Below are 21230 nucleotides of genomic sequence, written 5' to 3'. Positions count from 1 at the left end.
CCCCAGAACTGTAAGAGACCTCCAACATCCGAGTGAGACTGCACCTAGAGACCCCCAGAACTGTAAGAGACCTCCAACATCCGAGTGAGACTGCACCTAGAGACCCCCAGAACCGTAAGAGACCTCCAACATCCGAGTGAGACTGCACCTAGAGACCCCCAGAACTGCAAGAGACCTCCAACATCCGAGTGAGACTGCACCTAGAGACCCCCAGAACTGTAAGAGACCTCCAACATCCGAGTGAGACTGCACCTAGAGACCCCCAGAACCGTAAGAGACCTCCAACATCCGAGTGAGACTGCACCTAGAGACCCCCAGAACTGCAAGAGACCTCCAACATCCGAGTGAGACTGCACCTAGAGACCCCCAGAACTGTAAGAGACCTCCAACATCCGAGTGAGACTGCACCTAGAGACCCCCAGAACTGTAAGAGACCTCCAACATCCGAGTGAGACTGCACCTAGAGACCCCCAGAACTGTAAGAGACCTCCAACATCCGAGTGAGACTGCACCTAGAGACCCCCAGAACCGTAAGAGACCTCCAACATCCGAGTGAGACTGCACCTAGAGACCCCCAGAACTGCAAGAGACCTCCAACATCCGAGTGAGACTGCACCTAGAGACCCCCAGAACTGCAAGAGACCTCCAACATCCGAGTGAGACTGCACCTAGAGACCCCCAGAACTGTAAGAGACCTCCAACATCCGAGTGAGACTGCACCTAGAGACCCCCAGAACTGTAAGAGACCTCCAACATCCGAGTGAGACTGCACCTAGAGACCCCCAGAACTGTAAGAGACCTCCATCATCTGAGTGAGACTGCACCTAGAGACCCCCAGAACTGCAAGAGACCTCCAACATCCGAGTGAGACTGCACCTAGAGACCCCCAGAACTGTAAGAGACCTCCATCATCCGAGTGAGACTGCACCTAGAGACCCCCAGAACTGCAAGAGACCTCCAACATCTGAGTGAGACTGCACCTAGAGACCCCCAGAACTGCAAGAGACCTCCAACATCCGAGTGAGACTGCACCTAGAGACCCCCAGGACCATAAGAGACCTCCAACATCTGAGTGAGACTGCACCTAGAGACCCCCAGAACTGCAAGAGACCTCCATCATATGAGTGAGACTGCACCTAGAGACCCCCAGAACTGTAAGAGACCTCCAACATCTGAGTGAGACTGCACCTAGAGACCCCCAGGAACATAAGAGACCTCCAACATCCGAGTGAGACTGCACCTAGAGACCCCCAGGACCATAAGAGACCTCCATCATCTGAGTGAGACTGCACCTACAGACCCCCAGGACCATAAGAGACCTCCAACATCTGAGCGAGACTGCACCTAGAGACCCCCAGGACCATAAGAGACCTCCATCATCTGAGTGAGACTGCACCTAGAGACTCCCAGGAACATAAGAGACCTCCATCATCTGTGAGACTGCACCTAGAGACCCCCAGGATTGTAAGAGACCTCCAACATCTGAGTGAGACTGCACCTAGAGACCCCCAGGACCATTTGAGACCTCCATCATCTGAGTGAGACTGCACCTAGAGACCCCCAGGATTGTAAGAGACCTCCAACATCTGAGTGAAACTGCACCTAGAGACCCCCAGGATTGTAAGAGACCTCCATCATCTGAGTGAGACTGCACCTAGAGACCCCCAGGATTGTAAGAGACCTCCAACATCTGAGTGAGACTGCACCTACAGACCCCCAGGGCCATAAGAGACCTCCATCATCTGAGTGAGACTGCACCTAGAGACTCCCAGGGCCATAAGAGACCTCCAGCATCTGAGTGAGACTGCACCTAGAGACCCCCAGGGCCATAAGAGACCTCCAACATCTGAGCGAGACTGCACCTAGAGACCCCCAGGACCATAAGAGACCTTCATCATCTGAGTGAGACTGCACCTAGAGACCCCCAGGGCCATAAGAGACCTCCAACATCTGAGCGAGACTGCACCTAGAGACCCCCAGGATTGTAAGAGACCTCCAACATCTGAGTGAGACTGCACCTAGAGACTCCCAGGATTGTAAGAGACCTCCAACATCTGAGTGAGACTGCACCTAGAGACCCCCAGGATTGTAAGAGACCTCCAACATCCGAGTGAGACTGCACCTAGAGACGTCCTCATAGAGAGCCTGTAACATCATGTCTCCAGCATCATAAGCCTCAACTGATTTAGAGAGACTGCGCCTGGAGACATCCAACATAATAGAGACAGAGCCGAAACAGCCAGCATCAAAGAGACAGCACCCCAGTCTGTCACCACCAGAGGACGTCTTGTAGAGAGACAGCAGCATTCTACAGACTGCACCCTGGCTGTCACTGCAAGAGGATGTCTCATATGCAGAGACCTCAAAGATCATAAGAGACGCCTGCTGATGATGAATTCTTTATAGAGAGACATGCTGCTGGATTTGTGACTGTCTGGTTCAGAGACATCCTCAGCCATAAGGTAACGCTGAACCCTGACAGGCTGATAGCAAAACGAAAGAGACCGCCGTTAGACTGACCGTCCTATAAGAGCGCATGAGACCTGATGTGTACACAGCTCTGTATGTGTATATATATATTATACCGTACAGACCAAAAGTTTGGACACACCCTCTCATTTAAAGATTTTTCTGTATTTTCATGACTATGAAAATTGTACATTCACACTGAAGGCATCAAAACTATGAATTAACACATGTGGAATTATATACTTAACAATAAAGTGTGAAACAACTGAAAATATGTCTTATATTCTAGGTTCTTCACAGTAGCCACCTTGTGCTTTGATGACTGCTTTGCACACTCTTGGCATTCTCTTGATGAGCTTCAAGAGGTAGTCACCGGGAATGGTTTTCACTTCACAGGTGTGCCCTGTCAGGTTTAATAAGTGGGATTTCTTGCCTTATAAATGGGTTTGGGACCATCAGTTGTGTTGTGCAGAAGTCTGGTGGATACACAGCTGATCGTCCTACTGAATAGACTGTTAGAATTTGTATTATGGCAAGAAAAAAGCAGCTAAGTAAAGAAAAACGAGTGGCCATCATTACTTTAAGAAATGAAGATCAGTCAGTCCGAAAAATTGGGAAAACTTTGAAAGTGTCCCCAAGTGCAGTGCCAAAAACCATCAAGCACTACAAAGAAACTGGCTCACATGAGGACCGCCCCAGGAAAGGAAGACCAAGAGTCACCTCTGCTTCTGAGGATAAGTTTATCCGAGTCACGAGCCTCAGAAATCGCAGGTTCACAGCAGCTCAGATTAGAGACCAGGTCAATGCCACACAGAGTTCTAGCAGCAGACACATCTCTACAACAACTGTTAAGAGGAGACTTTGTGCAGCAGGCCTTCATGGTAAAATAGCTGCTAGGAAACCACTGCTAAGGACAGGCAACAAGCAGAAGAGACTTGTTTGGGCTAAAGAACACAAGGAATGGACATTAGACCAGTGGAAATCTGTGCTTTGCTCTGATGAGTCCAAATCTGAGATCTTTGGTTACAACCACCGTGTCTTTGTGGTGAACGGATGGACGCTACATGCCTGGTTCCCACCGTGAAGCATGGAGGAGGAGGTGTGATGGTGTGGGGGGGGCTTTGCTGGTGACACTGTTGGGGATTTATTCAAAATTGAAGGCATACTGAACCAGCATGGCGACCACAGCATCTTGCAGCGGCATGCTATTCCATCCGGTTTGCGTTTAGTTGGACCATCATTTATTTTTCAACAGGACAATGACCCCAAACACCTCCAGGCTGTGTAAGGGCTATTTGACCAAGAAGGAGAGTGATGGGGGGCTACGCCAGATGACCCGGCCTCCACAGTCACCAGACCTGAACCCAATCCAGATGGTTTGGGGTGAGCTGGACCGCAGAGTGAAGGCAAAAGGGCCAACAAGTGCTAAGCATCTCTGAGAAATCCTTCAAGATTGCTGGAAGACCATTCCTGGTGACTACCTCCTGAAGCTCATCAAGAGAATGCCAAGAGTGTGCAAAGCAGTCATCAAAGCAAAAGGTGGCTACTATGAAGAACCTAGAATATAAGACATAATTTCAGTTGTTTCACACTTTTTTGTTAAGTATATAATTCCACATGTGTTAATTCATAGTTTTGATGCCTTCAGTGTGAATGTACAATTTTCATAGTCATGAAAATACGGAAAAATCTTTAAATGAGAAGGTGTGTCCAAACTTTTGGACTGTACTGTATATAATACACACACCGGGGTACATGCGTAATGTGATGTGTACACAGCTCTGTCTATAATTGTCTAAGGGGTACTTCCTTCTGTCTGTCTGTAACGCAAATCATGCGTCGCTGATTGGTCGTGGCAGCCATGACAGGCAGCTGGCGAGACCAATCAGCGACGGGCACAGTCCAATTAGTCCCTCCCTATTTCCGTCCAGTCAGTGCCCGGCGCCCGCATACTCCCCTCCGGTCACCGCTAACACAGGGTTAATACCGGCGGTAACGGACCGCATTATGCCGCGGGTAACTCACTCCGTTACCGCCGCTAGTAACTCTGTGTGTCCCCAACTTTTTACTATTTATGCTGCCTCTGCAGCATAAATAGTAAAAAAGATGTCATGTTAAAAATAATAAAAAAACAAAAAACCTGCTATTCTCACCTTCCGTCGTCCGACGATGCGCGTGCTCCTGCCGCCAGCTTCCGTTCCCAGAGAAGCATTGCGAAATTATCCAGAAGACTTAGCGGTCTCGCAAGACTGCTAAGTCATCTGGGTAATGTCGCAATGCATCCTGGGAACGGAAGATGGCGGCAGCTGCGCGCTTATCGCCAGAGCTTTGCTGGATCCCAGCGGGTGAGTATATAACTATTTTTTTTATTTTAAATATATATATTTTTTTACAGGGATTTGTGCTCACACTGCTATATACTACGTGTTAGATACTCCGTGGCTGCTATATACTGCATGGGCTGTGTTATATAGTACGTGGGCTGTATTAACGCATCGAGTATAGTATATAGCACAGGCCACGTAATATTTGTCTGCTATATACTACATGGCTCCTATATACTACGTGGCCTGTGCCATATACTATCTGGCTGCTATATACATATTCTAGAATACCCGATGCGTTAGAATCGGGCCACCATCTAGTGTATGTGTGTGTGTGTATATATATATACATACACACACACACACACACACACACACACACACACACACACACACACACACACACACACACACACACACACACATACATACATACACACACATATATCTATATCTATAATATAACGCTGGGAGCGTCACTCTGTCCGAAGCCTTTATAGACTGCGCCGGCGCAGTCTGGGCCTCACAGAGTGACGCTCCCAGGAGATCGCGGTATGCGTTCACACTGAACGCACACTGCGATCTCCAACAGAGAAGCAGGGACCGCCAGGAGGGTGAGTATCGGCCATATTCACCTGGCCCCGTTCCACCGCTGCGCGCCGCCATCTTCCCGGTCTTCGGTCTGTGACCTTCAGTTCAGAGGGCGCGATGCGTGCCGGCGCCGCCCTCTGACTGAACAGTCACAGCCAGAGGACCGGGAAGATGGCGGCGCGCAGCGGTGGAACGGAGGACAGGTGAATATAGTAAGTGCTGGGGGGCCTGAGCTGGCGGCGATACCGGCACCTGACCCCCGCGCCGGTGTCCCCGCCTGCTCAGGCCCCCCAGCACTCGGCGCCGAGCGGGTCAGAGGCAGTGGGGCAGAGCGGGTCAGAGCAGAGTGTGGCAGATGTAGCAGAGCTGAGTGTGGCAGGATGGGAGCAGCCCATGTCAGGATGGGGACGCAGGATGGGAGCAGCACATGACAGGATGGGGACGCAGGATGAAGCAGTGCATGACAGGATGGGGGCGCAGGATGGGTGCAGCACGTGGCAGGATGGGAGCAGCCCATGTCAGGATGGGGGTGCAGGATGGGTGCAGCGCATGACAGGATGGGGACGCAGGATGGGAGCAGCACATGACAGAATGGGGGCGCAGGATGGGTGCAGCACATGACAGGATGGGGACGCAGGATGGGTACAGCACATGACAGAATGGGGACGCAGGATGGGAGCAGCACATGACAGGATGGGGACGCAGGATGGGAGCAGCCCATGTCAGGATGGGGGTGCAGGATGGGTGCAGCGCATGACAGGATGGGGACGCAGGATGGGTGCAGCACATGACAGGATGGGGGCGCAGGATGGAGCAGCACATGACAGAATAGGGACACAAGATGTGAGCAGCACATGACAGGATGGGGACGCAGGATGGGTGCAGCACATACCTGGATGGGGACGCAGGATGGGTGCAGCACATGACAGAATGGGGACGCAGGATGGGAGCAGCACATGACAGGATGGGGACGCAGGATGGGAGCAGCACATGACAGGATGGGGGCGCAGGATGGGAGCAGCACATGACAGGATGGGGGCGCAGGATGGGAACAGCACATACCTGGATGGGGACGCAGGATGGGTGCAGCACATGACAGAATGGGGACGCAGGATGGGAGCAGCACATGACAGGATGGGGACGCAGGATGGGAGCAGCACATGACAGGATGGGGACGCAGGATGGGAGCAGCACATGACAGGATGGGGACGCAGGATGGGTGCAGCACATGACAGGATGGAGGCGCAGGATGGGTGCAGCACATGACAGGATGGGGACGCAGGATGGGTGCAGCACATGACAGAATGGGGGCGCAGGATGGGAGCAGCACATGACAGGATGGGGACGCAGGATGGGTGCAGCACATACCTGGATGGAGACGCAGGATGGAGCAGCACATACCAGGATGGAGACCATATACCAATATAAATGCTCGCCACCCGGGCGTAGAACGTGTTCAATAGCTAGTGTATATATGGGGCGTAGAACGTGTTCAATAGCTAGTGTATATATGTATGTATGTATATATATATATATATACACACACACACACACACACACACACACACACACACGCGCGTCATGTGATGTGTACACAGCTCTCTATCTATAATTGTCTACGGGTCACTTCCGTCTTTCTTTCTGTCTGTCTGTCTGTCACAGATATTCATTAGTCGCGGCCTCAGTCTGTCATGGAAATCCAAGTCACTGATGGGTCGTGGCAAAACGCCCACGACCATTGCCACGACCAATGAGCGACGGCCACAGTCCGGCGGCAATATGGCCGCTCTTTCCTCCCCGCAGTCACTGCCGCTCCGTACTCCCCTCCGGTCATCCAACAATGCCAGCGTTACCGGAGCGTGGTGTAACTCACTCCGTTACCGCTGCTATTAACCCTGTGTGACCACCGTTTTACTATTGATGCTGCCTATGCAGCATCAATAGTAAAACGATCTAATGTTAAAAATAATTAAAAAAATAAAAAATCCTTACATACTCGCCTTCCGCCGCCTTTCCCACCCCTCGCGACGCTCCGGTGACCGCTCCATGCAAGCTGCAGGTTCCGGTGGCAAGGATGGTATGCGACAAGGACCTTCCATGACGTCACGGTCATGTGACCGCGACGTCATCACAGGTCCTGTGCTCATACCAGCCCTGGGACCGGAAGCTGCCGCGTGCACCGCACACAGGCGACAGGACTACAAGGGGCCCTCGGAAGGTGAGTATATGTTTCTTTTGTATTTTTTAACCTGCAATATACTACGTGGCTGGGCAATGCACTACATGGCTGGGCAATGTACTACGTGGACGTGCATATTCTAGAATACCCGATGCGTTAGAATCGGGCCACCATCTAGTGTATGTATATATATATATATATATATATATATATATATATATATATATATATATATATATATATATATATATATATATATATATATATATATATATATATATATATATATATATATATATATTCAAATGTAAAGAAGCTTTATTGGCAGGACCAAATAAACATTAGTTTTGCCAAAGCACAAGTACAGTAAGGAGTAGAAACTGTGGGGATAATGGGTGAGGACTGCGGGGACGATGGATGGGGACTGTGGGTACGATGGATGGGGTGCAGGGTGGGCTAAGGAAGTCTCATAGTTCTCTTTCTCACAGTCTATGACATTCGCTCACATACCGCGCTGCTATCTCCACTGCTTTCTCTTCTTCTCCCAGCAGGATATAGGTTTTCTCTTCCTCCTTCATGGAGCTGAATTCCAGGAAGAGATCGGAAAGTTTCCTGAAGTGAGTGTCCCTCACTGCTGAGTATTTGGAGCAGTGTAGCAGGAAGTGGGTTTCGTCCTCTATGGCCTCCTGATCACAGTGTTGGCACAGTCTTTCCTCCCTGGGCTTGTAGCTCTGTCTGTGCCGGACGACCTCGATGGCCAGATTGTGGGCACTGAGTCTATATCGGCTCAGGATCTGGCGGTCTCTGGGGTTCGGGAGTTTCTCCAGATATGGGGCCAGTCTGTAGTCTCTCTGTAGGCTCCGGTACATGGTCAGTTTCTGTGAGCTGCTGATATCATTCTTCCAGACACTGACGTACCTCTCCTGTCCCTCCTCTACCATCTTCCTGATTGTGGCTTTTGTCAAGTTGTTTTGGTTGACGGTTCGGTCAGGTTGGGTTTGCGTGAGCTGTTCCGGGGGTCCTGGTTTGTGGGGACCACCTATATGTAGCATGGCTTTATGGTGATTGGAGCTTGGGTTGCTACTCTAGGTGAGCCTGGAAGGATAGCGCCCTCTTCAGGACTGCTAGGTGCAGTGGGAATGTGCCCAGCTCGGCAGGCATTGTTGGTGGTGCTCCGATGGACCTGGAGAAGGTGTTTACAGAATCCCAGGTGGAATATTTCTGTTGGTCTGGAATCCCACTTTGACCAGTCTGGGTAGGTGTGAGGGCCCCAGACTTCGCTGCCATACAGGAGGATTGGGGCGATGATGGAGTCGAAGATTTTTAGCCAGACCCTCACTGGTGGCTTCAGATGGTAGAGTTTCCTTCGGATGGCATAGAAGGTTTTGCAGGCCTTGTCCTTCAGTGTCTCTATGGCTTGTTTGAAGCTCACTGACTGGTGAATTTCCAGTCCCAGGTATTTGTCCGTTTCTGTAAGAGCGCAGTTGTTTAGCACAAATGGAAGGTCCTGGTTCGGTCTTGGCTTTCTCTTCTGGAACACCATGGTGTTGGTTTTCTTTGCATTGATCGGTAGTGCCCACTTGGAGCTGAATTTCTGCAGGATTTTCAGGTTTTCTTGGAGACCTTCTTCAGTTGATGACAGCAGCAGGTCATCTGCATACAGCAAGAATTTCACCTGAGCATCATGGAGTGTGAGACCTGGTGCCGTGGAAGATTCCAGGGCGGTAGCCAGCTCATTGATGTAGATATTTGAAGAGCGTTGGACTTAGGGTGCAGCCCTGTCTGACTCTGCGGCTCTGCTGGAAATCAGCCGTTCTTCTGCCGTTCACGCTCACACTGCAGCGGTTCTCGGTGTAGGAGATTTTGATGACATCGTAGGTCTTTCCTCCTATTCTGCTCTGCAGCAGTTTCAGTAACAGGCCCGGGTGCCTTTCTGAAATCCACAAAACAAGCGTACATCTTCCCGTGCTTTGTGTTGTAGACGTGTTTCTGAATGAGGCTGTGCAGAGTATAGATGTGGTCGGTAGTGCGATGGTTTGGCATGAACCCCGCTTGGCTTTTGCTGAGGATGTTGTGCTCGGTGAGGATCCTCTTGTTCAGGATACTGTTGAACAGTTTTCCCAGGTTGCTGCTGACGCATATGCCTCTGTAGTTGGCTGGGTCATACCTGTCCGCACTCTTGTGAATGGGTGTGATGAGGCCTTGGTTCCACGTACGAGGGAAGTAGCCGGCACTCAGTACAATATTGAACAATTTGACCATTTTTGCCTGTATTTCCGGTGGGCTGTATTTCAGCATTTCTGGTGGGATTCCATCCGGGCCACCGGCTTTTCTACACCTTATGGAAGAGATTCACTCTGTAACTTCCTGTAGTGTGATTGGTGTATCCAGTGGGTTTGGGAAATGTTTGACTTTTTCCTCCATAGCTTTTAGTGTTTCCGTTACGTTTTTGTGTTCTTGGTTTAGTTCTTCCTTCGGGATGTCTTTGTAGAGGTCTCTGAAGTACTGAAGCCAGATATTGCCATTTTGGATATGGATGATGGTTTTTGTTTTGTGTCCATGTGGTTCCATAGTTCCCAGAAGGAGTTGTCTTGGAGGGCGTCTTGGAGTTGGTTAAGTTTGGTGGAGATGTAACTCTGTTTCTTCCTCTTGGGTGGTTTTGTATTGCCTTTGTATGGAGTCATAGGCTTCCCTTAGACCCGGATGGTTGGGGTCTCTGTGTTTCTTGTTTGAGGCTGTTCTCGGGGTCTTCCGTATGGCTTTACATTCTCTGTCAAACCAACCGTTGGTCTGTTTTTCTTTTGGCCTCTTATAGTTGACTTTTTTAAGGTCGGACAGTTCGGTCATGGTGTAGAATATATCGTTGAGGTTTTTTGTAGCTTGGTTCACTCCTTCTGGGTTAGGCTTGTACTCCTAGTTGTAGAAGTGGTGGATCATCTCCTGTATTCTGGGTCTGCTGGGAGCCTCTTGATATTTTATTGCCGACATAGTAACATAGTAACATAGTTAGTAAGGCCGAAAAAAGACATTTGTCCATCCAGTTCAGCCTATATTCCATCATAATAAATACCCAGATCTACGTCCTTCTACAGAACCTAATAATTGTATGATACAATATTGTTCTGCTCCAGGAAGACATCCAGGCCTCTCTTGAACCCCTCGACTGAGTTCGCCATCACCACCTCCTCAGGCAAGCAATTCCAGATTCTCACTGCCCTAACAGTAAAGAATCCTCTTCTATGTTGGTGGAAAAACCTTCTCTCCTCCAGACGCAAAGAATGCCCCCTTGTGCCCGTCACCTTCCTTGGTATAAACAGATCCTCAGCGAGATATTTGTATTGTCCCCTTATATACTTATACATGGTTATTAGATCGCCCCTCAGTCGTCTTTTTTCTAGACTAAATAATCCTAATTTCGCTAATCTATCTGGGTATTGTAGTTCTCCCATCCCCTTTATTAATTTTGTTGCCCTCCTTTGTACTCTCTCTAGTTCCATTATATCCTTCCTGAGCACCGGTGCCCAAAACTGGACACAGTACTCCATGTGCGGTCTAACTAGGGATTTGTACAGAGGCAGTATAATGCTCTCATCATGTGTATCCAGACCTCTTTTAATGCACCCCATAATCCTGTTTGCCTTGGCAGCTGCTGCCTGGCACTGGCTGCTCCAGGTAAGTTTATCATTAACTAGGATCCCCAAGTCCTTCTCCCTGTCAGATTTACCCAGTGGTTTCCCGTTCAGTGTGTAATGGTGATATTGATTCCCTCTTCCCATGTGTATAACCTTACATTTATCATTGTTAAACCTCATCTGCCACCTTTCAGCCCAAGTTTCCAACTTATCCAGATCCATCTGTAGCAGAATACTATCTTCTCTTGTATTAACTGCTTTACATAGTTTTGTATCATCTGCAAATATCGATATTTTACTGTGTAAACCTTCTACCAGATCATTAATGAATATGTTGAAGAGAACAGGTCCCAATACTGACCCCTGCGGTACCCCACTGGTCACAGCGACCCAGTTAGAGACTATACCATTTATAACCACCCTCTGCTTTCTATCACTAAGCCAGTTACTAACCCATTTACACACATTTTCCCCCAGACCAAGCATTCTCATTTTGTGTACCAACCTCTTGTGCGGCACGGTATCAAACGCTTTGGAAAAATCGAGATATACCACGTCCAATGACTCACCGTGGTCCAGTCTATAGCTTACCTCTTCATAAAAACTGATTAGATTGGTTTGACAAACTGATTAGATTGGTTTGACAGGAGCGATTTCTCATAAACCCATGCTGATATGGAGTTAAACAGTTATTCTCATTGAGATAATCCAGAATAACATCCCTCAGAAACCCTTCAAATATTTTACCAACAATAGAGGTTAGACTTACTGGCCTATAATTTCCAGGTTCACTTTTAGAGCCCTTTTTGAATATTGGCACCACATTTGCTATGCGCCAGTCCTGCGGAACAGACCCTGTCGCTATAGAGTCACTAAAAATAAGAAATAATGGTTTATCTATTACATTACTTAGTTCTCTTAGTACTCGTGGGTGTATGCCATCCGGACCCGGAGATTTATCTATTTTAATCTTATTTAGCCGGTTTCGCACCTCTTCTTGGGTTAGATTGGTGACCCTTAATATAGGGTTTTCATTGTTTCTTGGGATTTCACCTAGCATTTCATTTTCCACCGTGAATACCGTGGAGAAGAAGGTGTTTAATATGTTAGCTTGGACCATTTATCGGATGGGGGCAGGTTGAAGAGGCCGCTCTGCTGAGGCTTTTGTGCCGATGGTTTCTCTGTAGATTTTATGTACAGAAGAAGTTGGCTGTGATCTGACAGGTGCGTTTGTTCGGTGACTATGAAGCCGCCGATATTTTCCATGTCCATATCTGTAATGGCGTAGTCTACTACACTCCTTCCTACTTGGGACTTTAATGTGTATCTTCCTAGGGAGTCTCCCTTGGTGCGACCATTAAGAATATGAAGTCCTAAACTTCTACATAGGTCCAGGATCTTTTTGCCACTTTTGTTGACTGTACTGTCGTAGCTGTTTCTCTCCATGTGTATTGAGTCATGGCTGTCAGTCTCTGCTCCAAGAATGTAGATGTTTCCATCCGTGGTCAGAAAGTCTTTTTCTCTTCCAGTTCTTGCGTTGAGGTCTCCGATGATGAGAACTTTGCCCAGGGCCTGAAAATGGGCGGCTTCTCCTTGTAAGATCTCAAAGCTCTCTGGATTGAAGTAGGGGGTCTCTGGTGGTGGTATATAGAGGTGGTGGTATATAGATGGCGCAGACATAGACATCAGAGCGGTGAGGATGGAGCTGCTGATTCTAAACCATATGTGGCCGTCTCCTCTCTTCACCGGTTTGATGTACTGGTGGAGCTCTTCTTTATGCCAGATCAATATTCCTCCTGAGCAGCAGCCCTGTTTAATGTTCTTATTTTTTAGGGCAGGGACACAGAGGCCCTGGTCCATGTTTCTAGGAGAATCGGTCTCTTTGTATAAAATCTGGGTCATTTGTTTTACATCCAAACACCGCAGTGTTCAGGTCTTGGATGTTCCAGCTGCTAATTGTAAGTGAAGTCATTATTTTTTTTATATCACTTGTGTGTGTATACCTTGTAATGAGTGTGGCTGTGTAGGACACACCGCATCTCTGACTGGTTTAGTAATGATTTCCATCCAGTCACATTAGTTTCCTGCACAATGTGTTGAGCAGAGTCCTGATCTCCTCCATGTCTCTGCTCTGTATATTTCTGCTCTGGATGCCTCTGTTTTGTATGTCTCTGTGTGAGGTCGGTGGTCTCCTCCATGGTGGTCTTCTCCTCTGATGGTCAGATTTTGGGTGAGGGTGTTTGTTTCCAGGTTCCTTAGATATAGTTGTGGCTTCCTGCCTTTGCATTGTTGAGGGTCTTTCCATGAGATTGTGGTTGGTGTTGGATACAGGCCTAGGGTCCCTGTTCAGCACAATGTCCTTCAGCTCTTTGGCCAGAAGGCTGACCCCTAGTTTATTCAGGTGCTTGCTGTCATGGAGGTGGTGGTGATTTATGGAGGGGTGTTGTGCCAGAATCACTTCTGGCACAGATTTCATTCTTGCAGTTAGGTCCATGTTGATGTTCCGGATGGTGTGGCTGGATATATCCTTTCTTGGCAGCAGAGATGACAGAATGAATATATATAGTCATGGCCAAAAGTATTGACACCCCTGCAATTCTGTCAGATAATACTCCGTTTCTTCCTGAAAATGATTGCAATCACAAATTATTTGTTATTATTATCTTCATTTAATTTGTCTTAAATGAAAAAACACAAAAAGAATTGCCCTAGAGCCAAATTGGATATAATTCCACACCAAACATAAAAAAGGGGGTGGACAAAAGTATTGGCACTGTTGGAAAAATCATGTGATGCTTCTCTAATTTGTGTAATTAACAGCACCTGTAACTTACCTGTGGCACCTAACAGGTGTTGGCAATAACTAAATCACACTTGCAGCCAGTTGACATGGATTAAAGTTGACTCAACCTCTGTCCTGTGTCCTTGTGTGCACCACATTGAGCATGGAGAAAAGAAAGACCAAAGAACTGTCTGAGGACTTGAGAAACCAAATTGTGAGGAAGCATGAGCAATCTCAAGGCTACAAGTCAAGGGGTTCAAGAGAGGCCTGGATGTCTTCCTGGAGCAGAACAATATTGTATCATACAATTATTAGGTTCTGTAGAAGGACGTAGATCTGGGGATTTATTATGATGGAATATAGGCTGAACTGGATGGACAAATGTCTTTTTTCGGCCTTACTATGTTACTATGTAAGTCCATCTCCAAAGACCTGAATGTTCCTGTGTCTACCGTGCGCAGTGTCATCAAGAAGTGTAAAGCCCATGGCACTGTGGCTAACCTCCCTAGATGTGGACGGAAAAAAAAAATTGACAAGAGATTTCAATGCAAGATTGTGCGGATGTTGGACAAAGAACCCTGACTAACATCCAAACAAGTCCATGCTGCCCTGCAGTCCGAGGGTACAACAGTGTCAAGCCGTACTATCCGTCGGCGTCTGAATGAAAAGGGACTGTATGGTAGGAGACCCAGGAAGACCCCACTTCTTACCCCGAGACATAAAAAAGCCAGGCTGGAGTTTGCCAAAACTTACCTGAAAAAGCCTAAAATGTTTTGGAAGTAGAGCTTTTAGGACAAAGGCCTCAACATAGAGTTTACAGGTGAAAAAAAGAGGCTTTCAAAGAAAAGAACACGGTCCCTACAGTCAAACATGGTGGAGGTTCCCTGATGTTTTGGGGTTGCTTTGCTGCCTCTGGCACTGGACTGCTTGACCATGTGCATGGCATTATGAAGTCTGAAGACTACCAACAAATTTTGCAGCATAATGTAGGGCCCAGTGTGAGAAAGCTGGGTCTCCCTCAGAGGTCATGGGTCTTCCAGCAGGACAATGACCCAAAACACACTTCAAAAAGCACTAGAAAATGGTTTGAGAGAAAGCACTGGAGACTTCTAAGGTGGCCAGCAATGAGTCCAGACCTGAATCCCATAGATCACCTGTGGTGAGATCTAAAAATGGCAGTATGGAGAAGGCACCCTTCAAATATCAGGGACCTGGAGCAGTTTGCCAAAGAAGAATGGTCTAAAATTCCAGCAGAGCATTGTAAGAAACTCATTGATGGTTACCGGAAGCGGTTGGTCGCAGTTATTTTGGCTAAAGGTTGTGCAACCAAGTATTAGGCTGAGGGTGCCAATACTTTTGTCTGGCCCATTTTTGGAGTTTTGTGTGAAATGATCAATGTTTTGCATTTTGCTTCATTCTCTTTTGTGTTTTTTCATTTAAGACAAATTAAATGAAGATAATAATACCAAATAATTTGTGTTTGCAATCATTTTCAGGAAGAAACTGAGTATTATCTGACAGAATTGCAGGGGTGTCAATACTTTTGGCCATGACTGTGTGTGTGTGTGTGTGTGTGTGTGTGTGTACAAACCAAACCAGTGATTTGCCCAGCCCTCGGGGCTGTTATGTTTGTGGGCACTTTGGACACGTGGCCAAAGATTATCTACAGGGTAGAGGCCCCAGACCAGGAGCCCATCTGCAGTGAAGAGCCATCAGGGTCTGAGGGATGCTACCCCCCGGGATATACCAGCAGTAGATGAAGTGATATAACCTGTCCACTCTATATGGCAGATTGACCACCGTAAACCAGCTAACCTCCATTGCCACATCCAGCTGGACAAGGCCCCGTAATATCCAGGCCTATGGACTTCAGAAGACTGTATCTCCCATCACCATGGTCAGCCCAGATATTATCCCCCGGAATGCCATTTACCAAGCTACCCAGTGGTCATCTCCCTGGCCGGGGGGCAGCTCTCGTGGAATGGGAACATATATGTTTGTAATTTGCCTGTCAATATGCAGGAAAAGGAGCTGGAGGAGTTGTTCCATTAGTACTGGCGATCTGTACCATCGAGCTGAAGAATCGCGGGGAAGGTGGTGCCACAGTTTGCCTTCATCAGCTTCCAGGATCTGCGGGATGCAGAAGACGCCGTGTTTGAGTGCAATGGATACAAGTTCAGTTCTCATCGGGTACGTGTGGCATTTCCCAGGACAAACCAGGGACCAGGGGAAGGATATGGGGGAATCAACGGGAGGAGCAAACCCTCTTCCCAACTAACTGAATCCAGAGTCCTCGTCTCACTGCTTCTCCTATCGGGAAGTTGGCAGGATCTGAAAGGTCATAGCAGAGAAGCTGGAAATGTCTACTATGCTATGTGCACAAGGGTGGAATGGAGATTGTGGGGTTTATTCGCAAGGAAGACATGGAATATGCTTTGAGGAAACTGAATGATACCAAGTTTTAGTCTCTTGAAGGTGAAACTTCTTACGTTCGTGTCTGTGCTGAAAGAAATGGTGATGGACTATCCCCAACAAGTGGAGAAGAATGATCGAAAGCCTATCACTAGAGATGAGCGAATTTGACCGGGTCAGGGCTTATTTGGCAAGCTATAGCACTTGCCGAATAAGCTGCAGAGGGAACCCATGCATGTGTCCTGACTGTGACACAGCCGCAGCTGCAGAACCGAACAGCTGATCCTCCGGCACGATCCAGGAAGCCAAGTTCCCTCTGCAGCTTATTCGGCAAGCGCTATAGCTTGCCAAATAAGCCCTGACCCGATCAAATTCGCTCATCTCTACTTACTATGTCTGGCTAATTAAGAAGGGGGAGGAATGTAGCAACACATTGTTTATTCTTAATTATCTACAGTCATGGCCAAAAGTATTAACACCCCTGTAATTCGGTCAGATAATACTCAGTTTCTTCCTGAAAATAATTGCAAGCACAAATTCTTTGGTATTATTATCTTCATTTAATTTGTTTTAAATGAAAGAACACAAAAAGAATTGTCCTAAAGCCAAATTGGATATAATTCCACGCCAAATATAAAAAAGGGGGTGGACAAAAGTATTGGCACTGTTCGAAAAATCATGTGATGCTTCTCTAATTTGTGTCATTAACAGCACCTGTAACTTACCTGTGGCACCTAACAGGTGTTGGCAATAACTAAATCACACTTGCAGCCGGTTGACGTGGATTAAAGTTGACTCAACCTCTGTCCTGTGTCCTTGTGTGTACCACATTGAGCATGGAGAAAAGAAAGAAGACCAAAGAACTGTCTGAGGACTTGAGAAACCAAATTGTGAGGAAGCATGAGCAATCTCCAGGCTACAAGTCCATCTCCAAAGACCTGAATGTTCCTGTGTCTACCGTGCGCAGTGTCATCAAGAAGTGTAAAGCCCATGGCACTGTGGCTAACCTCCCTAGATGTGGACGGAAAAGAAAAATTGACAAGAGATTTCAACGCAAGATTGTGCGGATGTTGGATAAAGAACCCCGACTAACATCCAAACAAGTTCAAGCTGCCCTGCAGTCCGAGGGTACAACAGTGTCAAGCCGTACTATCCGTCGGCGTCTGAATGAAAAGGGACTGTATGGTAGGAGACCCAGGAAGACCCCACTTCTTACCCCGAGACATAAAAAAGCCAGGCTGGAGTTTGCCAAAACTTACCTGAAAAAGCCTAAAACGTTTTGGAAGAATGTTCTCTGGTCAGATGACACAAAAGTAGAGTTTTTTGGCAAAGGCATCAACATAGAGTTTACAGGAGAAAAAAAAAGGCATTCAAAGAAAAGAACACGGTCCCTACAGTCAAACATGGCGGAGGTTCCCTGATGTTTTGGGGTTGCTTTGCTGCCTCTGGCACTGGACTGCTTGACCGTGTGCATGACATTATGAAGTCTGAAGACTACCAACAAATTTTGCAGCATAATGTAGGGCCCAGTGTGAGAAAGCTGGGTCTCCCTCAGAGGTCATGGGTCTTCCAGCAGGACAATGACCCAAAACACACTTCAAAAAGCAATAGAAAATGGTTTGAGAGAAAGCACTGGAGACTTCTAAGGTGGCAGCAATGAGTCCAGACCTGAATCCCATAGAACACCTGTGGATAGATCTAAAAATGGCAGTTTGGAGAAGGCACCCTTCAAATATCAGGGACCTGGAGCAGTTTGCCAAAGAAGAATGGTCTAAAATTCCAGCAGAGCATTGTAAGAAACTCATTGATGGTTACCGGAAGCGGTTGGTCGCAGTTATTTTGGCTAAAGTTTGTGCAACCAAGTATTAGGCCGAGGGTGCCAATACTTTTGTCTGGCCCATTTTTGGAGTTTTGTGTGAAATGATCAATGTTTTGTTTTTTGCTTCATTCTCTTTTGTATTTTTTAATTTAAGACAAATTAAATGAAGATAATAATACCAAAGAATTTGTGATTGCAATCATTTTCAGGGAGAAACTGAGTATGATCTGACAGAATTGCAGGGGTGTCAATACTTTTGGCCATGACTGTAGATGTATTATTTCAGTAGGCCCAGGGCTATGAGCTATTGTTTATATGAGACTGAACGTTGACTCTTCTTGTTGGTTGAATTGATGTTTGCTGCATCTTATCGTGTGCTATCCTTGGAAGACAGGAACAGAGGGTCACTGAATAATCGATGTTTACTAATATGTTGATTACCCATTGTATCAGGCCGTGCAGTTTGTTGATTTGCAAAACATTGAAGGATAAACTATAAACCCTCGAACAATGAGAGATGAGTTCCCGCCACCTTCCCCCAGTCCTGCGGAGAAGTGCCTGAATTAGAGATGTGAACTATAAAAGGGGATCTGCATCTGTTTCCAGCGTGACTTGACAGAAAAACAGACACCATGGCTCCAGCTAGAGAAATACAAATTTGATCCACTGGCCATCACTGAACCCATAGGGACATTTGGATAATCCAGGATGGGACCCTTCGATCACCTGATACATTTGGAGAACACAGGTTGGGGCTATCAGGTCACCTGACCACTGGCATCAATGAGCTGTCAACATCCTAAGCTTGTCGTTCCCTCCTCTCTGTGGGTGCCTGTCAAAAGCAGAGTGCCATTGGGGTAGTCGCTCTAATCTTTGCACCGTCTTGGGTATTTTTGCTGGGATTGTTCCATGTGTTATTTGACTGTTTTGTGGTTCAATAAAGAATTGCCACACTGTTATACCCTCACCCTGTGTTTTCTGAGTAGTAGCATACCCACTGGAAAGGAGAGCGGGCATTCAGTGGTATGAGCCCTGCTCCATGCGGTGTTTCTGAAGATAACTGAGCCAGCGGACGAGCGCACCCACCGACCCTGTGTCTCCACAATTCCATGCATCAGCCTCCGTTATATCACGGTGCCCTCATATACAGTATGTCACCCTGCAGTGCCCCACCCCAATAGTCAGTATCACTCACTGCCTTCACTATGATATTGGGCACAAGTTGTCTTATGTTTCACAAGAAATGTAAGTTAATGAATAGTTTACTGAGTAAATGAAATGCTCCATCGCTTGTGATTTTGTAAGGCCCGGGATGGAGGATGGGAGTGATTGTCGCTCACACTGAGTGTTTCTGCTCTGTCCTCCCAGGATCTACGTCACTGACACACATGGTGGATGTAGTGATCCCCAGGAGAAGCAGGCTCGTGGGCGGGGCTTGGGTGTGCCCAGGTATTGTGGGTGTGGCTTACTGAGTGCTGACTAGTGCAGCTAGCACAGGTGACAGTGTGTGCTGACATGACGGCTGCAGGTAACAGGGTTCTGTGTCTGCTCTGTCCTTCCCTCCGGGGTAATGTGTGCAGGTCGATGTAGAGGGCGTCTGTGTATATATGTATACGGTGCATGTGACATCATGTGGACATTGCGTGTGCAAAGATGTGAGCACACAGCGATTCCCAGCTATAACGTGTGTATATCCGTACACCACTGTGCTGCAGAGTGCAAAGGGTGGTCCCTGGACTGTCGTGTGTCTACCGGTGCGCATCATTATGTATTGGCGTATTCCCTGCTCACTGTCATGTCTAGGCCTGTGTTCAGGGCACCCAGTGGTCCCCCAGTGTCCGCTCAGGGTCTGGTCCAGCTGCGGCTGGTTAATGATTACAGGGTACATGTTTCTCGGCTGGACACATTCCTGCACAGTCACCTGTCCCCTCGCCTTCTCCATGTCTCCTCCTCTGTTTACTGTATAACCTGTTCTGCCACTTGTATCCTGGAAAGATTTTATCCAGAACTTCTCGCCTCCCCACCTGTCCTGTACTTAAAGTTTTTAACAGCCTCTTCCTAATACACAAACTGTCACTGGCTTACCCTAAACTTTCGGCATTTCTAACACGCCTTACTCAAGGGGTAAAAAAATTCACCTCCTACTACACCTTATACTTCTTACTCTTCCAAACATGGCCCTATTTTCTTATGCGTTATTATCATGCATAATCATCTCTGACCATGTCTCTCCACATCCGTCCATGTTCTCATCTCTTCACATGTCTCTTCACATCGGTCCATGTTCTCATCTCTTCCCATGTCTCTCCACATCGGTTCATGTTCTCAGCTCTACCCATGTCTTTCCACATCTGTCCATGTTCTCATCTCTTCCAGTGTCTCTCCACATCGGTCCATGTTCTCATCTCGTCCCACGTTTCTCCACATCCTTCTGTCTTCTCATCTCTTCCCATGTGTCTACACATTGTCCTATCTTCTCTTCCCATATCTCTGCATATCGTCCTGTCGTCTCATCTCTTCCCATGTCTCTCCACATCATCCATGTTCTCCTCTCTACCCATGCCTCTAGACATCGGTCCATATTCTCATCTCTTCCCATGTCTCTCCACATCTGTCCATGTTCTCATCTCTTCCCATGTCTCTCCACATCCATCCATGTTCTCCTCTCTACCCATGCCTCTAGACATCGGTCCATATTCTCATCTCTTCCCATTTCTCTACATATCGGTCCATGTTCTCATCTCTTCCAGTGTCTCTCCACATCGGTCCATATTCTCATCTCTTCCCATGTTTCTCCACATCCTCCTGTCTTCTCATCTCTTCCCATGTGTCTACACATTGTCCCATCTTCTCTTCCCATATCTCTGCATATCGTCCTGTCGTCTCATCTCTTCCCATGTCTCTACACATCGTCTTGTCTTCTCATCTCTTCCCATGTCTCTCCACATCCGTCCATGTTCTCCTCTCTACCCATGCCTCTAGACATCGGTCCATGTTCTCATCTCTTCCCATGTCTCTCCAC

At 47.5% G+C, this 21230-nt stretch overlaps 1 protein-coding gene across 6 annotated transcripts in view; it reads left to right on the top strand.

Annotated features, from left to right (window-relative positions):
• The first annotated feature begins 738 nt into the window (after positions 1 to 738).
• ARFIP2 (ARF interacting protein 2) overlaps positions 739 to 21230 on the top strand; it is a 55270-nt gene continuing 34778 nt past the window's right edge. For 4 of the 6 annotated variants that reach the window (XR_011319463.1, XR_011319461.1, XR_011319462.1 and 1 more), the window contains exon 1: positions 739 to 2462. The gene's annotated coding sequence lies outside the window, so the exon portion shown is untranslated. Of the gene's footprint in view, positions 2463 to 19689; positions 19737 to 21230 lie in introns of those variants that run through there. The other 2 variants (XM_069759616.1, XM_069759615.1) reach the window with 2 other exon arrangements.

The sequence above is a fragment of the Ranitomeya imitator genome, chromosome 3 (assembly GCF_032444005.1).
Source record: "Ranitomeya imitator isolate aRanImi1 chromosome 3, aRanImi1.pri, whole genome shotgun sequence".
Classification (NCBI taxonomy): Eukaryota; Metazoa; Chordata; class Amphibia; order Anura; family Dendrobatidae; genus Ranitomeya; species Ranitomeya imitator.
The sequence above is the reverse complement of the archived record's forward strand: the minus strand, read 5'-3'. Positions and strand labels throughout refer to the sequence as shown.